The following is an 11293-nucleotide window of genomic DNA, read 5'->3' as shown; positions in this document are numbered from 1 at the left end:
GGCGCCTGCGCGGTCGGACCGCCCGGGGGGCGCCTGCGCGGTCGAGGCTGGCCGAGCTGGGTCCCCGCGCCCGCTGCGCTGCGGCCGTCCCGGCGTGCCCTAGCGCTTGATTAGGTGCCACCCGGGGCGGAGCGCCGCGAGGGGAGCCCGGGAGGGAAGGAACCGGGACTCCGCGCCGGGCTGCGTGCTGCGGCCACGCCGTTCGGGGGCGTCGCTGCTGGAGAGGGCCGCCCGGGCGCGAGGTTGCGGGGCGGAGCGCGAGAGCCCGAGGGACCCGTGCCCGGAGAGCTGGCGCTCGGACCCGGGACCCCGACCCCCACCCCCACCCGGGACCCGGACCCGGACCCGGACCCCGACGCAGAATCCCAACCCGGATCCGTCCCCGACCGCACGGCCTCAGCCTCCAGCCCCACCCGGGACCCTGGCCCGGCTGCCCGTCTCCTGGCCGCAGCGTCCTTTTTTTTTTTTTTTTTTTAAAGATTTTATTTATTTATTTGACAGAGAGAGACACAGCGAGAGAGGGAACAGAAGCAGGGGGAGCGGGAGAGGGAGAAGCAGGCTTCCCGAGCAGGGAGCCCGACGCAGGGCTCGATCCCAGGACCCCGGGAGCGTGACCCGAGCCGAAGGCAGACGCTTAACGACTGAGCCACCCAGGCGCCCCTGGCCGCAGGGTCTTGCCCTTGGTTCATGCTTCAGAGGAGGGAGGGTGGCCGCGCGCCCTGGCGCAGGCCGAACCCTCCTCCTGCGGGGGTTTCATTTCGGATAGTTAAACATCTTAACCGGTTCTTTTCTGCTGGGGGCACGACGATGTCAGAAGTCGTCCCCAGCGCCGGTCGTCGGGATCGTGGCCCAGGAGACTGTCCCTGCGCCCAGCCAGCCCCCTGCCCCTGGCCGCCGCTGCTCCTGCCGGTCCACCTCTTTTCCAGCGCTTGAGCGCTCAGCTTTGAGACTGCTCGAGCTTTCGGCTCGTTTAGTAGAAAAATCAGACCAGGTGGGTCCGTGTGGTAACGTGCACCTCTCTGTCGTCCACGAACCCCTACAAGCGATCCTGGTGCTAACTGGTGCCTGGTCCGTATCAGTCACTCTCTTTTTTAAATATTTTATTTACTTGAGAGAGAGCATGAGCAGGGGGGTGGTGGGGAGAGACGGAGCAGCAGACTCCCCGCCGAGCAGGGAGCCTGACAGCTCCATCCCAGGGCCCTGGGATCGGGACAGAGCCGAAGGCTGGCGGTTAGCCGACTGAGCCACCCACGTGCCCCCGTATCAGATACCTTATATTCACAACTCTGAGGTACTCTTCTGTCTGTTTTACAGACGAGGAAACAGACTCAAAAATTAAAAGCAACCGGGCTGAGAAGTGATGGATGGCACGGTCTCAGAGCTGTTCTGACTGGTTTCTGGGCCCGCACTCTCCTCCATTATTCCTTAGGTATTATAAAAGTAACGCGGCGTGTGAACCCTTCCCCTGCCTCACTGCTGAAACTAGGAAGGTGTAGGGACGGTTTTTAAGCTCAGTGTCCTGATGACGGGTGCTCAGCCCTCCAGCAGCTGGTGCTTCTGCAGAGGTTCGTTCTTATTTGTGGTTGGTTTGTGGAGAGAGCAGCCCCTAGGCCCAGGGCTGCCAGTGGTTCACACAACTGAGCTCACTTCCTTTCCTTTGCTTCTCCTCTCCTCCTGCCACCTTCCTTCACCATCAGTCCTTCCTCCCCAGCCCCCCCAACCGCCCTTCCTTCTTTCGCTGGTTAAATTGCCCCACCCAGGGGCGCCTGGGTGGCCCCGTCGGTTAAGCGGCTGCCTTCCGCTCGGGTCATGGTCCCAGGGTCCTGGGATCGAGTCCCACGTCGGGCTCCCCGCTGAGTGGGGAGCCTGCTTCTCCCTCTGCCTGCTGCTCTCCCTGCTTGTGCTCTCTCTTTCTCTGACATACAAGTAAAAAATAAAAAATAAAAAATAAATTGCCCCACCTACTTACTGCCTTCCCTTCTCCAGCTCGCTCTATCCTGCTCTCACTCTGCCCAGACCAGTCCTGTGACTGTAACTTCCGAGAGAGTGGTTTCTTGCACCTTACCAACGCTTGTGCAATGTGCCCTGATGGGAAGTGACCAGGCCCTCCACCCTCATCCCTGTTCCCTCATCATCCACTCCAGGGGATTCGTGACTCAAAGCCTCTAAGAAACGTGAACATGTTTGGGAAGAGTGTAAGATACGCTCATACTAATACTGCTTGAACTAAAATTGTTACTGTGGTCTGACTGCCTGGCACTTCGGTGGGAAGCAGTGCAGGGTGATGGCAAAGGGCCAACCTCTGGCAGAAGAACACTGGCTTCTGTCCTCAGACTGTGACCTTGAGCAAGTTGCTGCCTTCTCCAAGCCTCAATTTTCTCATCATTAAAATGGGGATAATAATTATCTGCAAAGTGAGGCTAATAGCAGCCCTGGGTTTCCCACGGGGTTGTCGTAACGATAAAATACAATAAAAGTACGTGAGAACAGCCCACGAAGCTGGAAGTCATTTATGTCTAGGAGTTTATTCCTGGGATGTCGAGGCAAATGAGATTGTGGGGGAACACATTATCAGTGCATTTCTTCAAATGTGTTTTGTTTTTTTTTTTGAAGATTTTATTTCTTCACTTGACAGAGAGCACAAGTGGGCAGAGCGGCAGGCAGAGGGAGAGGGAGAAGCAGGCTTCCCGCTGAGCAGGGAGCCCGACGCCAGGCTCGATCCCAGGACCCCGGGACCAGGACCTGAGCTGAAGGCAGATGCCGACTGAACCACCCAGGTGCCCCTATTCAAATGCATTTGACAGCTGCTTTGGAGGTTGGCTGTGTCCAGGGCCTCAGGTGACTCTGAACCCCGCCCAGCTTCAGTGCCCCCTGGACACTAGGGCTCTGGTTTAAGCATTCAGGTGCCCATGACCTGGACCCTAGAAAGATGAGGCCTAGGAGAGCTGGCTCACTGGAACTTCCTCAGCCCTCAGGCCTTCCATCACTGGCTAGCTTTATTCTTTCTGTGCTTCTTAACTTCTGCTTACTCATTTGTCCTTCCTCGGCTCTCTGAACTCTGTGTACATCAGGACGGTTCAGCGTGGCTTCCCATAACCATCTGAGGCGATCTCCGGGTGAACTCCGTCCGGTGTGAGTCAGGGCATGTCTTAGGTCTCTCTGCATTCACACCCTGATAGCGGGTGTATGTGTGAGCTAAGCGCTCCTCAGGAGCCCAAGCTGTGGGAAGGAGGGGGGGAGAAGAGGAGACATCTGCCCACTCCCACCCTGGGACTCCTCCCTCGTTCCTTGGGTGGTGGGCATCCTGGGCTCTCAAGTTCCTGGTGCAGGCACACTGCTCCCGGTAAGTCCTCCTGGTCTGTGAAATAGGAATGACGTGTTAGCAGTTGAGACAGGAGTTGATCTTTGGGGCCATTTTTGGTTTTCATATTTAGGTTTCCTTACTCATATCAGAGCAAGTAATTATTTGCTTCTTCCCAAGTTGGGCAGGTTGGCAGCAACTAAACTTTTATTTATTTATTTTTTTAAAGATTTTATTTATTTATTTGACAGAGAGACACAGCGAGAGAGGGAACACAAGCAGGGGGAGTGGGAGAGGGAGAAGCAGGCTCTCCGCGGAGCAGGGAGCCCGATGCGGGACTCGATCCCAGGACCCTGGGACCATGACCTGAGCCGAAGGCAGACGCTTAATGACTGAGCCACCCAGGTGCCCCGCAACTAAACTTTTAAACTTTTTTTCTTTTTTTAAGCACGGTTGCTTCTACACTTAACCCTGACCTTTGAAGCCCTTGGGCAGTTGATCGCTGTGATTGCTGCTCCCATAATCATATTGCTGAGCTCCTCCTCAGAGGCTAAGTCTCACAGCTTGGAATGGCCTGCTCCACAGTGACGTATTTGGCTAATCTTAGGATGTCTTCTATAAGATACACTCCCTTGTAGAACGTCAGAATAAACTTACTCATTTCTTTGAGTTTTGGTAAATTTTGTTTCTGAACTAGAGATCTTTCTTAGGAAATTATTTCTTCCTCGGGCCGCCTGGGTGGTTCAGTTGTTAAGTGTCTGCCTTTGGCTCAGGTCATGATCCCAGGGTCCTGGATCGAGCCCCGTGTCGGGCTCCCTGCTCCAGGGAAAGCCTGCTTCTCCCTCTCCCACTCCCCCTGTTTGTGTTCCCTCTCTCACTGTCTCCCTGTCAAATAAAATCTTAAAAAAGAAGAAAAAAAAGGAATGATTTCTTCTCATCGCTTTTTAGCTGGGTTTTAGTCATCATATGTATGGGATTTTATAATCACTGATTTTGTTCTTGAAAGGATAAAAAGTCATTTCTACTAGCAAAAACCTGTACAGAAATGTGTGTATGACTGTCTGTAACCTCTGTTTCTCAAGATGCTGGGTGTGAGATTTTGGACCGATGTCCAGGGGGCACCCCAAAAGTGCAGGGGCTGCTTCCTCTCCAAATTCCGTTAACTCCCAGAGCTCTGGAGAGCACACGCCAAGTTCATTCATCTAATCTGTACTGTTGATCATATCCGCTATCCATTGATACGGAACAAACGACCCCAACACTTGACAAGGTAAACCAATGTTCGTTGTGTCACACAGTTTTCTGAGGATCGGGAAGCTGGGTGTAGTTGACCAGGTGGCTCAGGCTCAGTCTTCCACAAGGGTGCGGTCCGGTCGTTGGCCAGGGCTGCGGTCATTTGAAGCTTTCCTGGTGCTAGAGGCTGGGTTTCCAAGGTGATGCCTTTGCCTGGCTGTTGGCAGGAGCTCAGCTCCTCACCACATGGCGTCTCCGTGGGGCTGCTCACATGACATGGTCCCATTTGGCAGGGACAGCCCAAGAGTGTGAATACTAGGGGGCAGGGGTCATCGAGGGTCTCCTTGGAGGCTGCTGACCACAGTGTTGATTACAGAAGATGTCTCTTGTTCACCTCTGCTCAGCAAAACCCAACCCTTGGATCCTGACTCCCCCTGGTCACATGACCCCAGGCCTTGGTAGTGCTGCATTCACCCCAACAATGATTGGTCCAGGAGCAGAAAGTCAGCCTATGAGGTCCTTCCTCAGAGCTTCTGTTTGAAGGTGAAGAAGGGACTTCGCCTTTGGGGTCATGGAATAGAAGGATGGATTGCGTATGCTGTTGGCCCCTTTCCCACCATGTGGAGAGAGCCAACCACGGCTGCAGAGAAGTTGGCTCACAGATAGAGAAGCAAAAGCTGCAGGTGAGGCTTGGGACAACCTGGTTTGTGTCCCTGGATCTGGTCGTGGCAGGTGGGAACCCCCACTTCATTCCTCATCATGAGCCGACCCCTTTCTTTAGATGCAAGTTTACATTGGGTTTTTGGGTTTTTGTTGGTCCAAGCTGGGGTTTGCCTGTCCAGGTTCGGTAGCTATGGGGGAGTCGTCACCGGCCAGAGCACTGGGGTCCCTCCTTAACCCCTCAGTGTGAGCTCAGAAGCCTTGTCTGGGATCAGCTACCAGAAAAAAGGGGCCATGTCTGGATGTCGTTTACAGCCTATTTCTGGAAGTTACTGGCTTGCTATCTTCCTGGCCCCAGGGATTACTTGTTAGGTGAACGATAAGATATTTGAAGGAAGAAGGCGTTCACTTTTTGTATATGGTCCCCCAGACAGCTTTCAGTTCAATGTGCTGTGTAGCCAACAGGATCCTCTGCTTGCTCGCTTCTGGGGTGTAGACAGTGACCGGATTAGCTGTATCTCCACTCTGTAATCCACAGCCAGCAATCATCAGCAGAGTGGCCCCATTTCTCGGGGTTGGACAGGACACACTGTCCTCCTGAAGGTCTCTGTGTCCTTCAGTGAAGGCACAGAGTATTCACCAGCTGGCCGGTCCTAGATCCTAGAGGTCTATGGCTATTATGGCTCTTCAGCAAATCAATGATGGACGTACTTCTGTAGAAATTCCATGAACCACATTGAATTTGGACAGCCACAGCGTAATAGGAACAAGACACAGTGACAAGCAAGTGTTCCCAGACATCCCTGCCTTTTCTACCAGCCTGCTAAAGAAAACCTTGCTTTTGTTCACTCAGAACTTCCAACTCCCTGTTCTCAGAGATTGCTAGCTCACTCCTGGATGTTTTGCAACGCAGAACAAAAAGAGGTCAAAAGAAGGGAGGACAGATCCAAAAGGTTGGGGAAAGACCCCCAGAGCTGTTACGGTCCCAGAGTAAAGATGATGGAAAAAGGGGGGGAGCGGTGAAAGGGGCAGGTGGGGATAGTTTCTGACGGTGCGTTTTTGGGGGGATTCACACAGTTGCAGAAATGGTGAGAGGCCCTCAAACAGTTGCAGAAAGTGAAAGAACTGGAGAAAAAAGTCGATTTTTATGGGATAAAATGGCATTTCCCTTCACAGACACTCTGTGGCCGTGTCCTAGGAGCTGGGGACACAGCAGTGAACAAACGCTTGTCCTCAATGAGCTTCCATTCCAACGAGAAACGAGTCAACCAGAGCAGCAAAGCACGTGGTACGGAGGGCAAGCAAAGCCTGAGCAGGGTGGAAGAGAGCGAGTGTGCAGGCTGGGCTCCACCACCACGGTGAGCACCCTGCCTTCGTGCTCTAGGTGGAGGAGCCTGTGGAGGATTTTGAGCTACAGACGGACTCGTCTGTGCTACAGCGTCCTTTTGGCCAGACTGGGGCAGGGGAGGGCAGGGCTTGCAACAGCCCAAACAGGAAGGTGCGCTTGGGCGCGTGGGACAGGCTGAGGCTTCCCAGAGGCCCAGGGCAGCCTGTGGTGGCTTCATGTTGATCTTGGTGGCCGGCTGATCACGGGGTCAGCAGCACACGACTGCCCTCAACCCGATGAAGGCTGAGCACCCTGCCAGGCTCCACCAGGTGCAGGTGTAAGAGGACCGGTTTCAGGCACTGGTCCTTTTCACCATAATTTACAGGTTGATTTGACAGGGGACAAGGTGGCTGCCTCTACAAAGAATTTGAGCCAGGGCTCACTTAAGCCCCCTCCCCCCACAGATCACTGGCTACACAGACACACACCAGCAGATCGAGGTGAGGCGCCAGGACCTCCCTGTGGTCCACTTAGCCGTTTTCCCCAGAGGATCTGAGGATCTGTTTCTGGAATTCAGGGCCAGCCCTGGTGGGAGGAGGTGTCAGAGCTGATCAGGTTAAGTCGGAGATTATCTGGAGAGGGGAGGGTATTTCGACTTTATACTGGCCTCAAATCGGAGCATGCGATATGGGTTTGGCCACATCTCTGTCCCTGCTGTTTTATGTTTATTTTGTTTGACAGTTTATTTGTGACTTGGGCCCTAGGCAATCCTACATGAGGTTACAGTTTCATAAACAGAATAAACAAAATGAAACAGAGCCCATAGACTATGTTTACAATCCTTCTCTGGGCAGGAGGGAGGGACTAAAGCACTTGTCTGGGAGGTCTGGCGTACGCAGGCACGAGAAGCCGGCCTCCCTGGATGCTGTGGGTGCTGTGCGCAGGGTCGCTGGAAGGTGACTCGCAATATTCAACACTGAAACCCGGGAGCATTCCTTTATTTCACTCAGATGACATCTATCCTTTTAACTTCTGAATACTTTTTAAAGTTGCAAAGCTGAGTTTCAGTGACACAATTTACTAATTTCTATAATCCCGAGCATCACTGCTGTCCCCAGTACTGTGTCTTGTGTTTTGAAAGGTATGTGTGCCCATAAAGCACGGTCTCTGCCCAGAGGTGGTGAAGCAGAGAGCGTGAGCTCCAGGAAAGAGCTGAGGGACTGACATCCGGGTTCCTGTGGCTTGGGCCAGGCTATCCCCCACAGCAAACCCATCTCCAAAGGTCTCTGCTTCTCCCCACCAGGTGGATGCGTAAATGGCGCGCAGGACAGTTCCAGGGGCCGTCCGTGAGCTCCCAAGCTGCTCAGGCCGGCTGCCTCTGTGTCTGGGCCACTGCTTTCCACCGTTTCCCCACACTCTGCACATTCCTGCTGAACGGGACCACTTCTTTCTCCCTTGTTAAGTTGTACACCTTCCAACAGTGTAGAGACATCTAACTCAATCTTCCAGACCCCCGGGCCCTGTATCGCCTTCTTGAGAACACTTACCTTTGTCAGTAGCCTGCGGCCATGCCATTTCTCCAAACTGCCGGACCTTTGCTGACCCCCACAAAGGGTTTTGGGGGGCCCCCAGGGTTCCTGGACCACACTTGGTGAAACTATGGTCTCAATCATGGCAATTCTAATGTCATTAAAATGATTTTTATCAAAGATATGTGACTTTGGGGCACCTGGGTGGCTCACTCAGTTAAGTGTCCAACTCTTGATATTGGCTCAGGTCATGATCCTGGTTTGGGGATTGAGCCCCCAGGGCGGGTAGGGCTCCCAGCTCAGCGGGGAGTCTGCTTCAGGATTCTCTTTCCCTCTGTCCCTCCCCCTGCTGGTGCACTCTCTCTCTCTCTCTCTCTCTCTTTCTGAAACAAATAAATCTTAAAAAGAAAAAGCTATGTGAGTTTTATTAGTTTAAAAAGGGAACATAGGGACACCTGGCTGGCTCAGTCGGAAGAGCATGTGACTCTTGATATCAGGGTTGTAAGTTCGAGCCCCATCTTGGGTGTAGAAATTACTAAAAAAACAAAAAAACAAAAAACCTTAAAAGAAATTCAGATTGGATTCAAGATTATACTTTGTGAGCCTCTCTTTGGCTAAAGACATCTTGCAGTCTCTGGCGACAGTTTGGAGAATTTATTATTAAATCTTCACTGGATTCAGCATTCGTGAAAGGTTCCGAATCGACCATCCTGGGTAGTAAGCACTGGGGTTACTCCCAGGGCTGGCACGGGCCAGAGGCCTGCTGTCTCAGGAAAGCTCAGCTGTATTCCCAGGGGCTCCTTTCCAGGGACTGCAAAGAGCAAAGCCTCTGTGGCGGTAAGTCCGTGACTCCTTCCCCAACCCAGGAGAGGGGCTGCAGATGGGTGTCTGCCATTGACAGACCATGGCCGCCCACCAAAGCTTCTGGGATGTCGGATACCAGCTGCAGAACCGCAGGACGGCCCTTTCAGCCCCGTCCGGGCCATGAAAGTGTGTGAGAGAGTTGTGTTCTGCCCCTGCTGTGACACTGTCCTGCACACCCCGGCATATGTTGAATGAGAACACAATCCATCTCCCAGCTGAGTAAGCGCCTTGCTTTCCGCAAGCTGACATTCATTACATAAAACACATTATGCAATATTATGACACCCTCACTAGAAAAAAGGCTTAGGAAGATTTATTTTTTTACTCTCAACCTTTCTAGTTGGATTTGTGAGAAACTGATTGAAGAAAAGAATAGTTCGTATATTTAGATTTTAAAATTACATAAAAACTGATAGGCTAGGGGCGCTTGGGGGGCTCGGTTGAGTGAGGGACTCTTGGTTTCTGCTCAGGTTGTGACCTCATGGGTGGTGGGATCAGTCCAGGTGGGCTCTGCGCTCAGTGGAGAGTCAGCCTGGGGATTCTCTTCCTCTGCCCCTCCCCCCACTCCCATGAATGCATACATGCTTTATTAAAGAAAATAGATAAGACCTTTACGAAACAACCTGGTAGGCTACAGAAAATGTACTGGGTGAAGAGTGTTAAAAATTATGGGGTGGTTTTGGTGGTTTTGGGTGAGGGGTCCCAGGAACATCTGAATCTTGCTTTATACCACAGTTCCTCCTTCCCTTGAGGTTTCAGAGGGCGATGCATCACAAAGCTATGGTAACTGGACAGCAAAGCATGCAATAATTTATTGTGAAGCCAGCTTGTGTTCCAAATTCTAATGCTAAGAATGCTGGTGAGCTGAGGTTGACCACAGGGCTGAGGGTGGGCTGGCTTGGCCCAAACCCAGATGACAGTTCTTACCCCATGGTCATGAGGTAAGAGACAGAGAGGAAGTTGTCAGAATGTGGGCCTGCTCTGGCCACTTCTGCCACTTGTATAGAAAAGGAAGTAGAGGGGAGCCTGGGTACCTCAGTTGTTAAGCATCTGCTTTTGGCTCAGGTCATGGTCCGGGGTCCTGGGATCGAGCCCCACATCGGGCTCCCTGCTCAGCGGGAAGCCTGCTTCTCCCTCTCCCACTCCCCCTGCTTATGTTCCCTCTCTCACTGTCTCTCTCTCTGTCAAATAAATAAATAGAATCTTAAAAAAAAAAAAAAAAAGAAAGAAAAGGAAGTAGAAAGCAAGGTGGCTGGGCCGCCTCCCTTTCAGCAGTAACCTCTGGAATTCTGCAAGGGAGTGAAGAGCCCCAATGATGCCCCATCACTGTCCCAGGCCACAGCAGAGGGGGGGTGTCCAGGGGAGTGTGGAGAGTCCTTTCAAGGACCTTGGCTCAGGAGCAAATCAAAGTAGGACACACTGATTCTCTGGGAGGGCATCCAGCATCACCTGGGCACTAGAGTTCTCTGGAGCCACATATGGCTTATGTTTAATCAACAATTAGCTTCTTTTGGTTCTAGGGGAACACAGACATACTGCAACGTAACTGCTTTTGGCAGGAACTTGGTTTCCTGAATCAGAATCGCCCAGTGGGTCCAGGTAACTGCATTAAAGAAAACAGGCTTCCCTGGAAAGCACTGGAGAACTACCCTGTGGGGATCGAGATAAGGAATTGATAGACCTGATGTGTGTTCTTTGGCCACATGTTTGACAAATTGTTTTTATTGAAACTTCCCGTGAAAATTTAATTTCCAGTTTCCATGGGAACACGGGAAGGTGTGGCACGGCTGGCTGTTTGGCAGCCTCCTTCAGGCCCCCCAGGCTCGAGGATGCTGTTTGTCACCTGCCCCTGCTCTCCTACACTCTGCGTCTCTTCACGCGCCGCCCCCCCAGCCCCCTTCCTGTTTCTCTTTCCTCTGCAGTTATTGCAACCACTTCCCACCTGGCCTCTCATCACGGGCTCACCCTCACGCTGTTTTAAACGGGACTCTGGGGGCGCCTGGGGGGCTCTGTCGGTGAAGCGTCTGCCTTCGGCTCAGGTCATGATCCCAGGGTCCTGGGATCGAGTCCCGAGTCTGGTTCCCTGCTCAGTGGGAAGCCTGCTTCTCCCTCTCCCTCTGCCGCTGCTCCTGTGCTCTCTCTTACTCACTCTGTCTCTCAAATACATAAAATCTTTTTTTAATGCATTTATTTGTGTGAGAGAGAGCACAAGCAGGGGGAGTGGCAGGTAGAGGGAGAAGTAGGCTCCCTGCTGGGCAAGGAGCCCCATATGGGGTTCAATCCCAGGACCTCAGGATCATGCCCTGAGCCAAAGGCAGATGCTTCACTGACTGAGCCCCTCAGGCATCCCAAATACATAAAATCTTAAAAAACAAAAAC

At 52.7% G+C, this 11293-nt stretch overlaps 1 long non-coding RNA gene across 7 annotated transcripts; it reads left to right on the top strand.

Annotated features, from left to right (window-relative positions):
- Nucleotides 1-80: 80 nt before the first annotated feature.
- LOC114202538 (uncharacterized) lies at nt 81-8433 on the top strand. 7 transcript variants are annotated; one of them, XR_015769163.1, is made up of 7 exons: nt 82-991; nt 1315-1429; nt 2614-3343; nt 4384-4571; nt 4939-5217; nt 6371-7021; nt 7825-8433. It is a non-coding gene; the product is annotated as an uncharacterized LOC114202538 (long non-coding RNA). The 7 variants fall into 7 exon arrangements; XR_003607816.2 differs by lacking the exon at nt 7825-8433 and having other exon boundaries at nt 81-991; nt 1315-1565; nt 2636-3343; nt 6371-7346; XR_003607813.2 differs by lacking the exon at nt 7825-8433 and having other exon boundaries at nt 2636-3343; nt 6371-7346.
- The last annotated feature ends 2860 nt before the right edge of the window (nt 8434-11293 follow it).

The sequence above is a fragment of the Eumetopias jubatus genome, unplaced genomic scaffold, assembly GCF_037043125.1.
Source record: "Eumetopias jubatus isolate StellerSeaLion01/CBP00866 unplaced genomic scaffold, mEumJub1_p1.0 scaffold_10, whole genome shotgun sequence".
Classification (NCBI taxonomy): domain Eukaryota; kingdom Metazoa; phylum Chordata; class Mammalia; order Carnivora; family Otariidae; genus Eumetopias; species Eumetopias jubatus.
The sequence above is the reverse complement of the archived record's forward strand: the minus strand, read 5'-3'. Positions and strand labels throughout refer to the sequence as shown.